We start from the raw sequence: 19463 nt of genomic DNA, 5'->3' as shown, positions 1-19463 counted from the left end.
AAAAGAAGCGAAAGGAGAGAGCCTAGGCAGGGCTGCTTTGACTGTCCAGGAACGTTAAGGGGGGAAAAGTGAGCCAAGGCAAACCTGCTGTCTGCTCACTGGAGAAACAGAGAAAAGAGACGGGTTCAGAGGTTTGGCTGGGGATGAACTGCCACTACCCATTGATCCCCTAGATGCAAGTCTGGCGGGGACCACTAGAGCAGTGATCCCTAGCCTTTTTGGCACCATTTTTATGCAGTGGAAAACCAAGCCTAAGAGATGAAATAACTTGTCCAAGATTATATGGATAATAAATTAGAGACTCAGAATCAAAACTCAAGTTTACCACACTCCCAAAAAGCACTATGTCCACTTCGGAAGAACTGTTAACTCATCTGTAGACAAGCTGGGTAACAAGGTTTATTAACCATGCCATTTGGAATTTTTAAAAAAATTTAATAGTGTGGTGTCATGTATTAATGTCTCTGAAGACCATTTCAGAAGCGAATTTTCAAAACTGTTTAGGAAATGGCCATATCACATAAGTGACACCACCCTCAACCCCCACCACCCACACCTACACATATTACTCTAAGGAGAACACCACTTATTGAAGGGTTAAGTTCTGGCATGTTCATTTTAAATCCATTTTGTTAACTTTTCAATTTCACTTAATTTTTTGGTGTCAATGAAACACACCAGGGCTCAAAACTGGCCTCTGCAGAGAAGTAATAGTTGGTCTTCAAAGACAGCAGAAAAGGGTAAAAAAGCAGGAATCAGAATACAAGGGAACTTTTCATTCCTGAGCTACCTCATCGCTACTAACATATTCCCTATTTCTACCATCTGTAAAATGGGGCCACTCTTTTCTGTAGCCAATTTCATCAGAACAACCCACATTAGCAGATTAAATTCACTAAATACCCAGAAGAAAGGTTAAAATAAATCTGATGTGACAATACCTTCCTTAAAAAGTAAGAGCCATGTTCTCAATTAAAATCACAAACCAAGTCTTGATCCATGTTACACAAACATCAATCCTGATATCCTCATGCCCTGGCTTCCAGTAAAATCCTAACCAATCCCCAAATCTGGCTATATTTTTATAAAAAAAGAAAAAAGCTTGGGTAGGGTGAGAGCTAAAAAGACAGATACAAAACATCTTTTACACTGTCAAAACAAACAGTGTTTATAAATATATCATCTTCTCTTAGCAAACATGGAGGATTCATTTTCCTCCAGCCCTCATAGTCTAATAAAATCCCCCTCCAAAGCATTTTGAAGTTTGGTTTGAGGTCAAGAAAGCAAGCTGGGTTTCACTGAAACCAGGCATTGAAAAATATTAGAAAACTGATCTTACATATGCGTCCGCAATGTATTTTTTAAAGGCACCAAATGGCCCTCCAGCTCTTCTAGCGCAAAGGGAAGCCCCCACTGGCCTCTCAAATGTCGGGCATTTCCTGACTCCTGGTTTTTCCCACCTTAAGTCACACGACAGGGGCTCATAGGTGAAGTAATTCTCTCCTGTCTTCTGAAACAGAGAATCTCAAAGCGAGGATTTTGGGACCACCCGAATCAGAACCACCTGAGAATTGCAGGTGCCCAGGCTCCACTTTATCCAAAACACCTGAGTTGAGGCCAGGGCCACGCACAAACTCCAGTACGATTTGCCACACAACCCAAGTCTGCAACCCCCACTTTAAAGCAAGTCTTTCTCTACCAGGACAAAGAAAAACACAAGATAGGAGTGGAAATACCATGGGGGTAGGACATTTCCATATGGTGAAGAGATAGCAGAGGTCTCAACCAAGAACAAGTGTCAATGCTGGAGCCGTCTGACAGAGGCACAAACTGAAACCGGGAGCAGGGAACAGGAAAGGAAACTGTAACAGATGTAGAGCCAAAAGGCCAGTCTCAGACCCCCACTGCGTCATCTCCTGACATTTAGGAAGAGTCACTAGAGACGTTATGAGTGGAAAAAGTAGGGAAAGCGGCCGTTGGGCTGAGAGGACAGATCTGCGGACACTACTGAGGAGCCCAGGGCCCACGTGGACGTCCCGCTTTGAAGACACTAGGGGTGGATGTGTGGGGACCCCAGCACCGGGCTGGGAGGGCTCAGGGGCCGCTGGCAGGAGGAGGCCTGGGTGGTGCCCTGAGCCCCCCCAACCAGCTCCAGGGCCGGGCGGCCCCCACCGCCCCTACCTTCGGCTTCCCGTCTGGCAGCCGAGGGGTAGACACAACCCCCACAATTCCAGGCGGCTGCAGTGGCAACCAGCTCCCGATGCGCAAACGCAGCAGCGACCGTCTGAACCCGTGAGCGTCCTGGCTATTACGTCACTGGTCGACTCACCCAATTGCCACCTTCCAGAAAAGCAAGCGGTTGCCTCATTGCCCGAGTAGCACTACAATTGTTAGCCCCGCCTTTTCCGGTTTTTGTTACGTTCCACCTCCAGTGTCTCTTTTCTCAAACTTCCTGGGACTTTTTTACCTGGATCCCTCCGCTGGACTGAGCGATGTTTAGAACAGATGGCCACGGACGTGGTTTTGCTAGACCGAAATTGTACTTCGAAGTTTCTTCTCTGATTGCCAAAGAGCCTAATTTCTTTCTAGGAGAAAGATTCTCAGAAAGGAACTGGCAGGTGTGGAGAGTAAAATAAATTAAGCTGTTGTGTCTTAGTTTGGGATAAAGCCAAGAGTCTGAAACAATAAATAGTCCTTTGAAAATTCATGCAGAATAGGCCACCTGCAAGTCACCTACTTTATATATGTGTGAATTGTGTGGCTTTTGGATAACGACCAAATATTTTAAAAATAAAAGTCACCTGCACCTCTAATGTTTACTAACATTGAATAGGTGCCCTCTGCTTACAATACATTGTATTTACTTATATAACTTTCTAAGATCAGAATTATCATCCCCTTTTTATAGATAAGGAAGCTGAGGCCCAAAATGGTTAAAGGATTTATACAAGGTCAAACAGTCAGAAAGTGATAGAACTGGAAAGTCAAGCCAGATTTGGGTGCCTCCAAAGTCATGTTCTCTTCCCATGTTACTATTAAGCCTTCACCTTGCCTCACTTGGCCAAGCTTTTGAGGGGTACTCTGGAAATCCCTCACAGTGCAGATAGTGGTACCTGGTCACTCAGGAGTGAAGAAAAGTATCATCCAAACAAGCAGTGACCTCCCCCAAATAGCAGGAATTCCCCAAGAGCAATCAAAATAAGAAAAAAGAAACACCCTGTCATTGGCATTCCTTTCCCTTTTCTATGTTATTATGTGAGCTTTAAAAGTTAATTTATTTTCTTGATTATGTTTACTTAAACCAGGTGCAAAACTGACTTTGCAGCCACTAAAACAAACCTTGATCAGTAGCCTAGGGAGGGAGAACAAGCCCCTGGGCAATAGTTGAGTGAGTAGTGCCAATTTTTTAGAAAGGTCTGGATGGGACACTTCCCTGGGCCTGGGTGGAAACATTCAGGAGATCAGTGAGAGTAGGAGCTGGACCCATGAATAATCCTAGCTTGCATCATTGCCTACTACCATAATGACAGATAAGAGCTCAAAAAATATCTATTGCATCAGTGATAAATTACAAAATGAATGTATAAGTCCTGGCTGGTGTGGCTCAGTGGATTGAGTGCTGGCCGGCAAACTGAAAAGTTGCCAGTTCAATTCCCAATCAGGGCACATGACTGGGTTGCCGCCCATGTCACAGTCAATGTTTCTCTCGCTCTCCGTCTCTGTCTCCCTTCCTTCCCCTCTCTCTAAAAATAAATAAATAAAATCTAAAATTTAGGTAACTACTTACAGCCAAGATGGAGGCATAAGTAGACACACTGTGCTTCTCCCACAACCAAAAGTACAACAAATTTAAAAACAAAAAACAACCAGAACTGGCAGAAAACCAAACTGTATGGAAGTCCAACAACCAAGGAGTTAAAGAAGAAACATTCATCCAGACCAGTAGGAAAGGCAGAGACAGGCAGCTGGGTGGAGAAGACTTGAGGCAAGGCTGCAGCTTGAGGAGTGCAGCAGGCAAGGAAGTGGCTTGCAGACTGGGTGGTCCCACATTCACATGCAGATAAACTGGGAAAACAACTGGGGAGCAAGAACACAACCCAGGGTTCCAGTGCAGGGAAATAAAGTCTCAAAGCCTCTGACTGAAAAAACCTGTGGGGGTTGAGGCAGCAGCAGGAAAAACTCCCAGCCTCACAGGAGAGTTTGCTGGAGAGACCCACAGGGTCCTAGAATGTACACAAGCCCACCCACCTGGGAATCAGCACCAGAAGGGCCCAATTTGATTATGGGAAGCTGGGGAAGTGACTGAAAACTGGCAGAGAGCATAGTAAGCAACACTGATACCTCTTGGACCCCTCTGCCATATACAGCATCACAACACAGCAATGTGGGTTGCCCTACCCTGGTGAACACCTAAGGCTCTGCCCCTTACTACATAACAGGCATGCTGAGACAAAAAAACAAACAAACAAACAAATGGCCCAAATGAAAGAACAGACCAAAGCTTCAGAAACAATACAACTAAGTGATGAAGAGACAGCCAACCTATCAGATGCACAATTCAAAACACTGGTGATCAGGATGCTCCAAGAACTCACTGGGCACTTCAACAGCATAAAAAAGACCCAGGCAGCAATGAAGGTTGCATTATGTGAAACGAAGAAAAAACCTACAGGGAACCAACAGGGACAAGAAGGAAACTGGGACTCAAATCAATGGTTTGAAGCAGAAGGAAGAAAGAAACATTCAACCAGAACAGAATGAAGAAACATGAATTCCAAAAAAATGAGGAAAGGCTTAGGAACCTCCAGGACATCTTTAAACATTCCAACATCTGAATCATAGGGGTGCCAGAAGAAGAGGAAGAGCAACAAGTGGAATACTTCTTTGAAAAAATAATGAACGAGAACTTCTCCAATCTGGCAAAGGAAATAGACTTCCAGGAAGTCCAGGAAGCTCAGAGAGTCCCAAAGAAGTAGGACCCAAGGAGGAGCACACCAAGGCACATCATAATTACATTAGCCAAGATTAAAGATAAGCAGAGAATCTTAAAAGCAACAAGAGAAAAGGAGACAGTTTCCTACAAAGGAGTTCCCATCAGACTGTCAGCTGATTTCTCAAAAGAAACTTTACAGGCAAGAAGGGGCTGGAAAGAAGTATTCCAAGTCATGAAAGGCAAGGACCTACATCCAAGATGACTCTATCCAGCAAAGCTATCATTTATAATAGAAGGGCAGATAAAGTGCTTCCCAGATAAGGTCAAGTTAAAGGAGTTCATTATCACCCAGCCCTTATTATATGAAATGTTAAAGGGCCTTATCTAAGAAAAAGAAGATCAAAACTACAAACAGTAAAATGACAACAAATTCACAGCTATTAACAACCAAACCTAAAAAAAAAATTTTAAAAAAAACTAAGCCAACAACTAGAACAGGAACAGAATCACAGAAATGGAGATCACATGGAGGGTTATCAGTGGGGGAGTGGGAGGAAGAGAGAGGCGGGGAAAGGGTACAAAGAATAAGTAGCATAAATGGTAGGTAGAAAATACACAGGGGGAGGTTTAGAATAGTATAGGAAATGTAGAAGCCAAAGAACTTGAACAACCCATGGACATGAACTAAAGCAGGGGAATGTGGGTGGGAAGGGGCATGCAGGGTGGACAGGAATAAAGGGGGGAAATGAGACAACTGTAATAGCATAATCAATAACCTATTTTTAAAATCTACAATTTTTAAAAAAACAAATTACAATCCAGCCGGACAAAAGTTATAAAGTGCTATAAGAGTAAGATGCTTAAAAATAGAATAAGCTAAAATCTTATAATAGAATGAATGAATAAATGTATGGGCCAAGAGAAGAGCCCAGCTAGTCACTGAGCTGCCAGCACTCATGAACCCAGCTTACATCTTGGGACAGATCTAACCAGCTCAAGTGTGTGCGGAAGGGAAATTCTGTGTCCCCCAGTCTCCTAACCTTGAAAAGCCCTGACTGAGAACCTTCCCAGAACTAGCTCTGAGCTCAGTTCTCCTGAACTGCTGAAACCAGTGTGTAGGGCCTAGCCTAAGCAGATAGCCTCTACTTTCATGGCTCCCCAAAAAGGAGGGCCACTGTAAAGGTGGGAAGTTTCAAGTCTACAGATCAGAGGGTAGGTGGGGATCATGGTAGTCTCTTCTCTTTGTTTCCTGGTATTACTCTTGGATTTGAGCAGAAATCAGTTTAAATTTTCCTTTTAAATAAATATTTAAAAAAAACACAACAGTTCTCCCTTGCACCTGTTGGAGATCTTCCAAGTTCCCTCTTCCACTCCCCTGAAGAGCAAAAGCTTAGAAGGGTAGAGAGCCTAAGGATTACCTTCAACCTGGCCACCATCAATCAGAGGAAACCACGGCACCTGGCTAGGCAGAGCATTAGATGATCAATCTCGCCTTTCTCAACAAGCAAAATGCGTTGAGTAGATCGTTTCTCCTCTACTCAGCCTTTCTCAATTAATCTCCCACAAGCCTGATACCCAGTTGTGTGAAAGCATTCCTGGCATCAAGAATTGGCTCCCTGCTTTCTCCGGATAAGCCTAAAATGTAGAGTGTGGGGAGCAGGGTTCCTAGCTCGCTCGCTCTCATACCATTTGTCCTACATTCTCCTCTCTGCTTCTACATCTCTGTTCCCCACCAGCTTTCACCATACACTTTAAATCCTGCTGTCAGGAATCCCGTCTGGACTCCAGACATTTTGTTCACTCAAAAACGAGTACCAAGTCACAAGTCTCTGTGGGGACTCAGGTGTGAAACAGCTCCACTAGGTTCTTACCCTCAAAGAGCTCAGGGTCTGATGAGAGACACAGAAATGTAAATAAACCAGATCAAAACAGCCCAGCAAGGGCCATAAAACAAAAATATTAGCAAAGAGCAATAAGAATAAGCCTACTCAGTTCACATTGCTGTCTCCCTTATGTGAGTAAAATTCACATTCATCATCTTATTTGCTCCAGACAGCCCTGTGAGGTAGATGATTGTATCCCCATTTTACAGATCAAACGAAAACTCTTCTCTCTGAACTCTTCAGAGCTGTACTGTCCCATACAGTAGCCAATAGCTGTATGTAGCATATTGATTTAAACTCATTAAAATTAAATAAAATTTAAAAATCAGTTTTTCTGTCACACTACCCACAGTTAAAGTGCACAACAGCCACATGCGACTAATTTCTACCACAGTGGATGGTCATATTATAGAACATTTCTGTCATTGTAGAAAACTCTATTGGACAACAGTGCTTTAGAGGCCCTGAGAGGCAGTACAAGGGCAGGAGTATGAAGCCAGAACTCTCAGTGTTCCCAGAAAAGCTAAGTCAAGCTGCCAATGAAAAAAGCAGGAAGCTCAGGGACACTGCAGAGGAGACCAAGAGGAACTCATTATCTGAATCAGAGTCCTCCACTTTCTGGGTTGCACTCAAAGGTTGGGTTGCAGCAGCCAAGACAGCACAGAGACCAGATGATCGCTATCCTGGAACCTGGGCACACCTGAGCCTGTATCAGCAACTTCCTCTGTGGCAGTCAGGAATTCTATGTCTCTTCACCCTAGGAGACTTCACACCCCCCAATGACTGTGCTTTGCTCTGTTTCTGGATCATTTCAGAAGGCCTCAGCTGCAGAAAAGGAAAAAAAAATAAGATTTTATTTATTTATTTATTTATTTATTTTTAGAGAGAGGGGAAGGAAGGGAGAGAGGGAGAGAAACATAAATGTGTGGTTGCCTCTCACACACCCCCTCCTGGGGACCTGGCCCACAACCCATGTGCTCTGACTGGGAATTGAACCAGCAACCCTTTGGTTCACAGGCCCGCACTTGGTCCACTGAGCCACACCAGCCAGGGGAGGAAAATTTTTTTAAAACAGTGTTTCTAGCCCCTGTGAAAGGTTTGTAAGACCTCCAAGTGGCAGTCTCCCACCTGCTGGAAGATCTTGGCAGTTCCAGGGAGCTTTGACCAGAAAAAGTAAAATGCAAGCTGCATTTGCTTTCAGCTAAATAGGCCTCTCTGGTTCACAGGGAAAACACTCAAAGGAAGAGACCTAGAAGACAGACAAGATTTCAAAATGTTCTCACCAGACAGCTACCATTGAGGCCAAAGCAAACCCCTGAGAACCATGATTCTCTCTCCAGAAACACCTTCAACTATACACCTACTCATGTGCACAGACATCTGACACAAATGCACTGCTTATAGGCACCTATGAAGACACTGAATCATAGGAAAACACACACAGTTAGGACAGACACAGCAACAGCCCTGTTCTGGTTATCCACTGCCATACAATAAGCACCCCCCAAACAACAATCATTTATTTAGCAGTTTGAGCAGAGCTTGGCTGGGGAGAATCAACTGTGTTGCATGTACTGCCAGCTGGGTTAACTCAACTAAGGCAAGATGCTTACTAGCATGACTGGCAATTGATGCTGGCTGTTGGTTGGGACCTCAGCTGGTGTAGTCAGCCAGGACATTGACAAGTGACCTCTTCCATTAGCTGCTTGGCCTCCTCACAACTCAGTGCCTGGGTTTCAAGAATGAGCGTCCCAAGAGAACAATATGTAAAAGTGCATGGTATATTTTTTAAGATTTTATTTATTTGTTTTCAGAGAGAGGGGAAGGAGAGGAGGAAGAGAGGGACAGAAACATCAATGTGAGAGAGAAACATCAATTGGATGCCTCCAGCATGCACAACTGAGGATGGAACCCACAACCCAGGCATGTGCCCTGACCAGAAATCAAACTGGTGACCTTTTGTCTTGTGGATGACACCCAACCAACTGAGCCACACTGGTCAGGGCAAAGTGCATGGTATTTTTATGACCTAGCCTCAGAAGTCACGTGCTCTATTAGTTGATGGAGTCACAAAGGTCTGTTTGTATTTAAAGAGAAGGAATCAAGCCCACCTCTTGACAGGAGGAATGTCAGTGTCATATTGTAAAAAGAACATGTGGGATGAAATATTATGGCAGCCACTTCTGGAAAATACAGTTGGCCACAAGCCCCACACCCTCATACAAACACCCACAGTCATGCACATAACTTACATGTCCAGGCTCATACACCCAGTGCACAGACATGTTTAGAAGTGTAGATAAATTAAAACATCCTGCATTCGTATACATACACACTGCCACACAGTGATATGTATATTGCCACAGATATATTACTTACATAATTATGCAATTAGGCACATCTAGTGAAATATGCAAACATACACATATAGAGTAGCCTTGAAAACCAGCCAGAGATCATTAGGAAACCAGGCCAGGGACAGATAAAATATAACCTAGATGTCAACTGTCCCCTTGCCCTGCTCCATTTCCCCATCAAGAACCCATACCTGAAAAAGCATCAGTGTGAAATGCCATATTTACTGAAGGTATCATAGTGGTGATGGAGAAGAATGTGAAAACCATACATCCCACAGCAGCAACTTGAAAAGCTATTTGAGCAGTCCTTTCCTCCCAAGTTCTTGTCTAACCTATCCCACCACCACGGATCATTTTTTATGTCGTTTCTTTATTTTGCACAGCACCTAGCCAGCCAGTTCACATCACCTCTTCCTGGCCTTTTTCCCCTCATGCTTCCAAATTCCTCACCCCTTTATCAACAGAGCAGTTCACATTTGCCCAGACCTGGTATAAAAACAGACAGGCAGGGGCTAGAACTGAAACCCCAGTGACCTGTCTGAAGACAGACTACTCTCTTGTCTCTCCTCCTGGACCATTTGTTCTCTCGCTCTTGTCAACTGCATCACACCAACATATGATTGGCTAAGACAGTTTAAGTCCACATACCAAACTGGGGTGAGCCAGAATGGCTCGAACTGTAATCTCCACGCCCACATACACACCTGGAAGAGCCCTAAGAACCAGGCCACTGCAGGCTGTTGTAGGACAGTCTCCATAGGCTCTCTCCCTAGTCTAATCTGTGTTTACCCCTACACAACAGTCAAGGCTGCCTCTCCCAGCAGGGAGCTGCAGAAGGGATGGTGTCTATGACAAGGGAATCCTGGGCATGGTTGGTATAGAGACTGATCATGCCAGCACAGTCCTGGGTGAGAAAGCCAATAGAGAGAACCCTTCTCTCCTCTGATACTGTCATTAATAAAGGTTCCCAAGCACCAAAGCTTTGGGAAGTCAAATGTGGAGAATAAGGTCTTGCCATATGACGTGTCTCAAGACATTAGATCATTGAATCCAATGTCACTGTCAGCAGAGATCCTGAATAGGTCATTGTGGAGCAGTTTAAGAGCAGACTTTGGAATTGGACAGACCTAGGTTCAAGTCTTGACTGCCCTTCATTACTAAGCAAGTTGCTTAAGGCTAACCAACTTTGGAGGGGTATTTCCTTATCTCTGTAATAGAGATTAAATGAGATGATGTGTATAAAGCTTTCAGCCCAGTGCCTGGCCCAGTGAGTGCTGAATAGTTCTAGCTACTAATACTGTTCTTTTCCCTGCCTGTTGACTATACGTAAATTGTGCTGGAGGCTGGGCAAAGTTAAATCACACACAGATGCACACACTTACAAACTCACACAGGAGATCCCACTTTATATCTCTACTTTCTAAGTATCCCACTCCTAGACCTACACACATCACACACACATTATATATCATGCCCAGGCTATATAGGAGCTTTTGTGGAAAGGTTGGAAAAAGAAGTATTACTCAGGCAAACAAATCATCCTTCCAGTCAAAAATGAGACACACAGGAAATGAAAGGTATGAAGTGTCTCTGGGACAGAGGATTTCAGAGAGGCTCTTCTGGGGAAAGGAAAACTATATTCTCTGAGCTGTGTGAGGGTGACAAATTCTATGTAGTTTTTCTCAGCAGCATCTTTATTACTCCATATGTTGGAGCCCACAATAGGCCCACTCAGGCGACAAGGGGCTGGTCACGTGCAACTTATCATTCTTATTTATTTAGCTAGTGTGGCTACCCATTTCCCCACAGCCTCCGCAGAGATGCCCAGGGTGGGAGGCACTGGCACCAAGATCATTACAGAATTATGAAATCCATCAAATCATCATTAGAACCACTGTGGGGAAATAAATCTTCCCTGGCTGAAACCGAGTTGCATAACCATAGGAACCCTGCTTCATTCTCCTAATGTCTGTTCCTCAGGAGCTGGCAGGGGTAAGATTTGGAAAATGGGGTAAAAGTTGAGGGATCTTTCTCCATGGCAGGAATCTAGAGGCTTTGGCCTTATCCACACCCCACCCAGGGGAACAAATGACAACAACCCAACATTAAACAGAGCTGTGCAGTTTATAATGCTCTCTCACACTCATCATATGATTTAATTCTCACAGAAATCCTGTGGGATGCAGGTTTTATTGCCCCTCATTAGCCAAAAAGGAAACTGAAGTTCAAATACTCTGAGAGATGCACCACAGTGTTGGGCCCCTGGTAGTCCCAAAATAGAGCAGGTAGAACAAAGTGCTCCTAAGAGGCCAAGTAGACCTTTAGCTCCAAATCTAATATTTTCATATTACAAATAAGTCAGATTCTACCTACCAGAGTGTGTCCATTAGTTAACAAATTTATTGAGTTCATATGCTAGGTGCTGTACTAAGAGCTGAGGATGTAGTGATGAGTGAGTGACTTAGCTTTACCCAACAGAGTACAGAAGAAGTGAAGCTATCCAGTTATAAGACTAGTCTTTGAGAATTTCCATTTCGGTCTTTTAGAGCCCTGAACCACTCTTTAATAAGTCTAACCACCCTGAGGGAAGGACAGTGTAGAAAGGAAGAGAGGCCCAGGTGAGCCCAGCCTTTCAGCTATTTTACCAAGGTACCAGGCATTAAGTGAAGCCTTTCTGGACCCTCCAGACCAGACCAGCCTCCAGCCGAGTGCCACTGAGAGGTCTCAGTCAATAACACATGGAGCAGAAGGGTTATTCAGCCAAATTCTTCCTGAATGCCTAATGCACAAAATTATGAGATGTAACAAAATAGTTGTTGTTGTTTTAATCCATGGGCTGGCAAACTTTTTCTATAAAGGGCCAGATGAGAAATATTGTAAATTTCGTGGGCCATGTCATGTATTATTCTTGTTTGTGTTTTTTTTAACATGCCTTTTAAAATGTTTTTAAAATTCTTAGTTTTCCAGTTATACTAACACAGGCTGTGAGCTGGATCTGTACATGGGCCCTACTTTGCCAGCCTCTGTTTTAAGCCATTATGGTTTGGGTAGTTTGTTACCTAGCAATAGCTAACCAGAACAGCCCCTTCCTTCATGAAACTAGTGCACTGCAAGTAAGACAAACATAAAACCAAAAATAATAATAATTAATCAAATCACTACACATACCCCAGGTGCCATGGCACTTAACATGACTGAGGGCTTCAGGAAAGGACCCCTCAAAAAGGAAACTTTTAGGCTGAGACTAGAAGTTTGCTGGTGAAAAGAAGCAGGGAAGAGTATAGTGGCCCAGCCTTTTTGGCTCAATGTGGGACTTCTGAAGAGCAATGCTAGTTCCATAGCTCTCTTTTGGATTGGCCAAGAGCCTACATCACAATTTGACTTCTTCCTCTGTCCAATATTCTGTTTCTGTCTCCTTCATTTCATAGATGTTGTTCCCTAATAAACATCTTGAACCCTAAACTCTGTCTCAGTGCCAGCCTCTGGAAAACTCAATCCATGACACTTGCCAAAGGGGAATTTAGTGACTCACGTAATTGGATAGTCCACAGGGAGAATTCTGAGTTTTAAGCAGAGGTAGATTTAGAGCTCTAACTCAGGTGACCAAAATGCGACACAGGACTTTCAATGCTAAAACCAGGAAAGTCCCATGCAAACTGGGATCATTAGTCACTCTTACTGCAATGTATAACCAGGTCTTGATATTGCTTCATTTCCTGGGTCTACTTTCAGCTTATTTGGATGATTCAATCTCAGTCTCTATACATAGCAAAATAGGTCAGCGGCTTAAGACCCCATGTTCTCTCAAGTTGGAGTCTTACAAGGGAACTAGTTTGCTCCTTTCATGGCTCCAAAGAATTGGGTTGAGTCTTATTGGCTCTCACTGGCCTGCTTGGGTCATGTGACCATTTTTTTAGGTTAGTTTAAATTCACTTACTATAAAATTCATCCTTTTAAATTATGCAATTCAGTGGGTTTCAGTATATTCACAATGTTTTACAAATATCACCGCTATCTAATTACAAAATATTTTCATCACTTCAAAGAAAAACCTCATACCCATTAGCATACCCCTACCTCTAATTTCTGGCAACCACTAACATGCTTTCTGCTTCTATAGATTTGCCTGTTCTGGATATTTCATACAAATGAAATCATATAACATAGGACCTTTTGTGTTTGTCTTCCTTCACTTAGCATAATGTTTTCAGTTGTAGAATGAATCAGTACTTCCTTTTTATGGCTAAATAATATTCCCATTATGTGGATACATTAACATTTTGTTTATCCACTCATCAAATTAGACATTTGCATTGCTTCTATTTTTTTACCATTATGAATAATGCTCCTATAAACATTCATGTACAGGATTTTATTTGAACACCTGTTTTTAATTATCTTCAGTATATGTATCTAGGAGTAGAATTGTTGGGTTATATGGTAACTCTATGTATGTCCCTATTTTTTAATCAACCAGTATGGCCTGGAGGTTGGAAGGGTCTGGTTGGCTTAAATCTAAGTCACACATTCTACTCCTGGTGCTGAGGGTGGAGTGAGTTTCATTAGAATCACATGGACTGAGGAGAAAATAATGGTTCACCAGGAGGAAATGGGGCATGATTATCAGATGGAGATTAAACAGATTCTAAGCAGCAAATCCACAGATGACCACTGCAAATAGCTACATTTACTGAACACTTACTAAGAGCCAGGCACTGTGCTAAGTACATGTATTAGCTCATTTAACCCTCACAGAAACTTCATGAGGATTCTACTATTATTCTTATTTTTCAGATGAGGAAATTGAACCTCAGAAAAGTCTAATAAGTTGCCCAAGTTTATATACCTGGGAAGTGGGAATTTAAACCCACATCTACTGCAGAGCAAAGCATATGAGAAAAAAAAAGATTTCAAGTTATATTAAAATATAGCTGCTGGAGGCTCTTTTATTTCATTTGCCAAATATTTTTATAATCATTGGAGAAGAGTCTGTGTAACCAAAAATTTTCTTTCACTTCAAGGACAGGGAAGAACAGGTTTTTCTAATGAAAAAAATCACAGTTGACATTTTTTTCCTTTCAATTTCCAAGTAAGCTTCCAATTTTGTCAGATACTGCATCACTGGCATTGAAATTAGGCAGCTATATTTCTCAGAAAGCCCTCAGGGCTTCTTGGAACCAACCATCTTTTCTAACAGGTCTAGCAGAATCTAGCTAAATTCTTGTCATGAGATTAGGAAATGCAGAACTCCGTATCATCCTCTTACCCACCTTCAGATATGATTTATAAGAGCTCTTATCACAGGCTCTTCTGTGGTCCTCGTGATGATGACCTGCGGCCAGGAATTTCTGACATCCTACTCTCTAATCTGGTAGACCAGGGTTTGGACGGTGTGAGATGGGTGGACAAAAAAATGCAAGGTAACCAAAAAGTTGAAGGAATACAAGGAGTTGCATTTTATTGTCCCCCATCCTCCACCAGTTCCAAAATCACAGCAGAATAATTGCGTATTCAGTTGCACACTGTGCTAGGCTTCACACTAAGCTTCAGGCTTACAACACTACACTGACTCCTCCTTGAGAGGACACTTCCCACTACCCCACCTCCCCAAAACACACACATCCCGACTACAGCAACTTGCATCCTAAGTCCTCAGAAGATTTACTGCCTGTTCCACAAACAAATCAGTGAATACCCCCACAGTTGATTCCAAAGACAAGATGCTCATTTCCATGAGGACTTGTATGTCATTTGCATTATATTTGCAATTCATTTACATATCACATCTGCCCTGTCAAAATGTACATAAATCCTTTGTACTTTCACTTTTTTATTTTCTAAAAAGGGCTATGCCTCCACATCTTGCCCAGACTGTCTGGTAAAATTACTAGTTTGGTATTCTGGGCTTGATTGTGAATACTCTCACATGCCATGCTGAAATGTCAAACTGTAGAGAATCCCCCAGGATAGCAGAACTCGCTTGGAGATACTTCATTCATTCATTTATTGCAGAACTCTTTTTTGAACACCTACAATGTGCCAGGCACTCTTCTAGGTGCTGAGGATATATCCATGAACAAGGAGATTAAAATAATTACAGTATTTTAAAAGTTAACTGCTGTCATTTCAGAAGATCACTTGGCACCAACCCAATCAATAAATACAAATGTTAACCAACACTAAAATCTCCTCAAAGTGCTTGATTATAAGGTGGTCATCTGGGTATTACAGATTATGCTTACATTTTTTCATTAATTCTGAAATTAAATAGCAAATGTCTAAAGGGTACTGAAGGCCCTAAGAATGTGTTCTAGTGATCCATGGACCCCAAGTTTGAGAAACACTGATCAAGGAGCCTCTAAATAATTTAAAAATGGAAATGACCTAGGTTTGTGTCTGAGAAAGATAACTCTGACAGCTACATGGAAGGTAGGCTGGAAGTGGCTTGAGGCCAGAGATTGAGAGATCAGAGAGTTTTAGTAGTCTGGGTGTGACTCAGATTGTGAGGCTGTCCACACTTACAGCCTCATAACCGGTGGCCCCCTCACTGGTGTCTGCCTGAAATTCAGTCACACTACATATTTGGTGGCTTCAGAAGTTTTCAGTAAAAATTTGTACAGTCACGGGGAGTGTCACAACACATTGTGTCACTTGAAAAGTCAGCGCTAAACTTCCAGCTAAGATGGGGGCGTAAGTAAACACACTGTGCCTCCTCACACCACTAAAAGAAAGACAACAACAAATTTAAAAACAACAACAACAACAACAAAAACCAGGACTCACAGAAAATTGAACTGTATGGAAGTTCAACAACTAAGTAGTTAAAGAAGAAACATTCATCCAGACCAGTAGGAGGGGCAGAGACAGGCAGCTGGATGGAGAGGACTCGCATCAAGGCAGTGGCTGGAGAACCGAGGTGGGCAAGGCAGTGGCTGGCAGACGAAGGTATCCCACATTTTCATGCACATAAACTGGGAAAAACAACTGGGGAGCAAGAACACAACCCAGGGTTCCAGTGCAGGGAAATAAAGCCTCAAAGCCTCTGACTGAAAAAACCTGTGGGGGTTGAGGCAGCAGCAGGAAAAACTCCCAGCCTCACAGGAGAGTTTGCTGGAGAGACCCACAGGGTCCTAGAATGTACACAAGCCCACCCACCTGGGAATCAGCACCAGAAGGGCCCAATTTGATTATGGGAAGCTAGGAAAGTGACTGAAAACTGGCAGAGAGCATAGTAAGCACACTGATACCTCTTGGACCCCTCTGACATATACAGCATCACAACACAGCAATATGGGTTGCCCCACCCTGGTGAACACCTAAGGCTCCGCCCCTTCCTACATGTAACAGGTGTGTCAAGACAACAACAACAAATGGCCCAAATGAAAGAACAGATCAAAGCCCCAGAAAAAAATACAACGAAGCAAAGAAGAGGCAGCCAACCTATCAGATGCACAATTCAAAACACTGGTGATCAGGATGCTCCAAGAACTCACTGGGCACTTCAACAGCATAAAAAAGACCCAGGCAGCAATGAAGGTTGCATTATGTGAAACGAAGAAAAACCTACAGGGAACCAACAGGGACAAGAAGGAAACTGGGACTCAAATCAATGGTTTGAAGCAGAAGGAAGAAAGAAACATTCAACCAGAACAGAATGAAGAAACATGAATTCCAAAAAAATGAGGAAAGGCTTAGGAACCTCCAGGACATCTTTAAACATTCCAACATCTGAATCATAGGGGTGCCAGAAGAAGAGGAAGAGCAACAAGTGGAATACTTCTTTGAAAAAATAATGAACGAGAACTTCTCCAATCTGGCAAAGGAAATAGACTTCCAGGAAGTCCAGGAAGCTCAGAGAGTCCCAAAGAAGTAGGACCCAAGGAGGAGCACACCAAGGCACATCATAATTACATTAGCCAAGATTAAAGATAAGCAGAGAATCTTAAAAGCAACAAGAGAAAAGGAGACAGTTTCCTACAAAGGAGTTCCCATCAGACTGTCAGCTGATTTCTCAAAAGAAACTTTACAGGCAAGAAGGGGCTGGAAAGAAGTATTCCAAGTCATGAAAGGCAAGGACCTACATCCAAGATGACTCTATCCAGCAAAGCTATCATTTATAATAGAAGGGCAGATAAAGTGCTTCCCAGATAAGGTCAAGTTAAAGGAGTTCATTATCACCCAGCCCTTATTATATGAAATGTTAAAGGGACTTATCTAAGAAAAAGAAGATCAAAACTACAAACAGTAAAATGACAACAAATTCACAGCTATTAACAACCAAACCTAAAAAATAAAAATAAAAAAAACCTAAGCAAACAACTAGAACAGGAACAGAATCACAGAAATGGAGATCACATGGAGGGTTATCAGTCGGGGAGTGGGAGGAAGAGCGGGGGGAAAGGGTACAAAGAATAAGTAGCATAAATGGTAAGTAGAAAATAGACGGGGGGAGGTTTAGAATAGTATAGGAAATGTAGAAGCCAAAGAACTTGAACAACCCATGGACATGAACTAAAGCAGGGGAATGTGGGTGGGAAGGGGCGTGCAGGGCAGAGGGGAACAAAGTGGGGAAATGGGACAACTAATAGCATAACCAATACAGTATATTTAAAAAATAATAAAAAAGAAAAGTCAGCTCTAGACATGTCTATCCAAATTCTCTTATGTAATCATTAAGTGGTAGGTCCTTCTCAACTCTTGCAATACCCAGCTCTCAACTGACTCTACTCTCTCTTGCTCTTTGATATTTTATACTCTGGTACTCCAAATTCATCATCCCTTCATTTCAGTGGAGCAATCCATCTTCAATTCCAAAATTCCAAAGAGTGTGAGAAAACAAAGGGCCCCTTTCAATTTTAGGACCTACCCTATAAGATGTTATACATAACTTTTAAAAAATTGTCCTTAAGGAAAAGCTGGCAAGGACCTTATCAAGAGCAATAGCTCTGTAATGGAAAGAAGAGACAAAGACATGGCAGAGGGAGAATCAGGACTACGGGGGGAAAGGAAATCCATAGCCAAATACAAAGTTTCAAGGGATAGGCCACAAACATCTCATTGGGTCTTGGTCACATGGTCAGAGCAGGTTGCTTGGTTTAAATGCTCAGAGGTGCCCAGATAGTGTCTGGTTAAAACCCCAGGGTAACACCAACCTATAAAGAACAGAAAAGTAGTGGAGTGGAGCCCAAGGAGAAGTGATCAGAGAAGCAGAGAGAATGTATAGCATAAAACAAGAGTTTCAAGAGAGGAAGCCAACAATATAAAATGTCACAGAGAGGTCAAGTGCCAGGAAAACTGGAAAAAGTCACCAGATCTAGTGGATAAGGTGACTTTCTAGGAGCAGTTTTAGTGAGGTCTCGGGGGAGACACTGCTGATTACTTACCCAAAAGCCATTTTCCCCACTCTTCTTCCTTACTGGAGAAGACTACCTCCCACTATAGGGACTTAGAAATGTCACGTATTTTCTTAGTACCCCTTCCCTCACCCCTTTAAACCTAAGGGTAAACAAGTGACCTACTTCTAAACAATGGTACTTGGGAGCAAGTCTAGAAGCTTCTGTAAAGATGTTCCTCCTCAATACAATAGATATCTTCAACCCCTTTATTTCTTGCCTTGGAAATTGTCATGTGAACTCACACTGTTCAGAGCTGTGGTAGAATCTTAGACTATGAAGGGACAAGCCCAGGAATGGAATAAATACCCTGAAAATGGCCAATGACAAAAGCCTAGATTCTTGATGACATTACTGAGTGCCTAAACAATCAAACCTGAAGCTACTCACCTCTGGATTTCTTGTTATGTGACATAAAGAAATGTCTTTATTGCTTAAATCAGCTATTTCCAACTGGTGTGCCACAAGAATTTTTAAAACATGCAATACCTGACTATTTACTCAGGAGCTCTGACCTCTTTTCCCTTAAATCATCAAATTTAAAAAATGACAATAGCCAACACAACAATAGCTTTCTGATGTGAATGAATCAAAATTACACCTATATTTTTGTCCAATTAGCAAAAAAAAATTTTTTGATGAGCCACAGGATTTTAGTAATCATGTGTGCCATGAGGTGAAAAAGGTTGAAAATCACTGGTTTACCCACTGTTAGTTAACTATTTCATTATTTGCAACCGTGATACATGGTGGACATGGAAGCCAGAATTACATTTACCAAAGAAGGAATGGGAAAAAAAAAGTAAATGTTCTAAGAATTGTCCAGTGATTTCCAAATGCCAATCATTCAACTACCTGCATTAAAATTACATGGAGAACTTTATAAAAATATAGTTTT

General features: G+C 42.5%; 1 protein-coding gene across 3 annotated transcripts in view; it reads right to left on the bottom strand.

Annotated features, from left to right (window-relative positions):
* Window positions 1-2391, bottom strand: part of SIL1 (SIL1 nucleotide exchange factor) — a 225159-nt gene extending 222768 nt beyond the window's left edge. For 2 of the 3 annotated variants that reach the window (XM_045823554.1, XM_045823562.1), the window contains exon 1: window positions 2182-2303. The gene's annotated coding sequence lies outside the window, so the exon portion shown is untranslated. Of the gene's footprint in view, window positions 1-2181; window positions 2304-2329 lie in introns of those variants that run through there. The other variant, XM_045823573.1, reaches the window with a different exon arrangement.
* Window positions 2392-19463: the final 17072 nt, after the last annotated feature.

Source organism: Phyllostomus hastatus, unplaced genomic scaffold (assembly GCF_019186645.2).
Source record: "Phyllostomus hastatus isolate PE091 unplaced genomic scaffold, TTU_PhHast_1.1 phas_contig_150, whole genome shotgun sequence".
Taxonomy (NCBI): Eukaryota; Metazoa; Chordata; class Mammalia; order Chiroptera; family Phyllostomidae; genus Phyllostomus; species Phyllostomus hastatus.
Note: the sequence above shows the minus strand (reverse complement) of the source record. Positions and strands in the feature narration are given on the sequence as shown.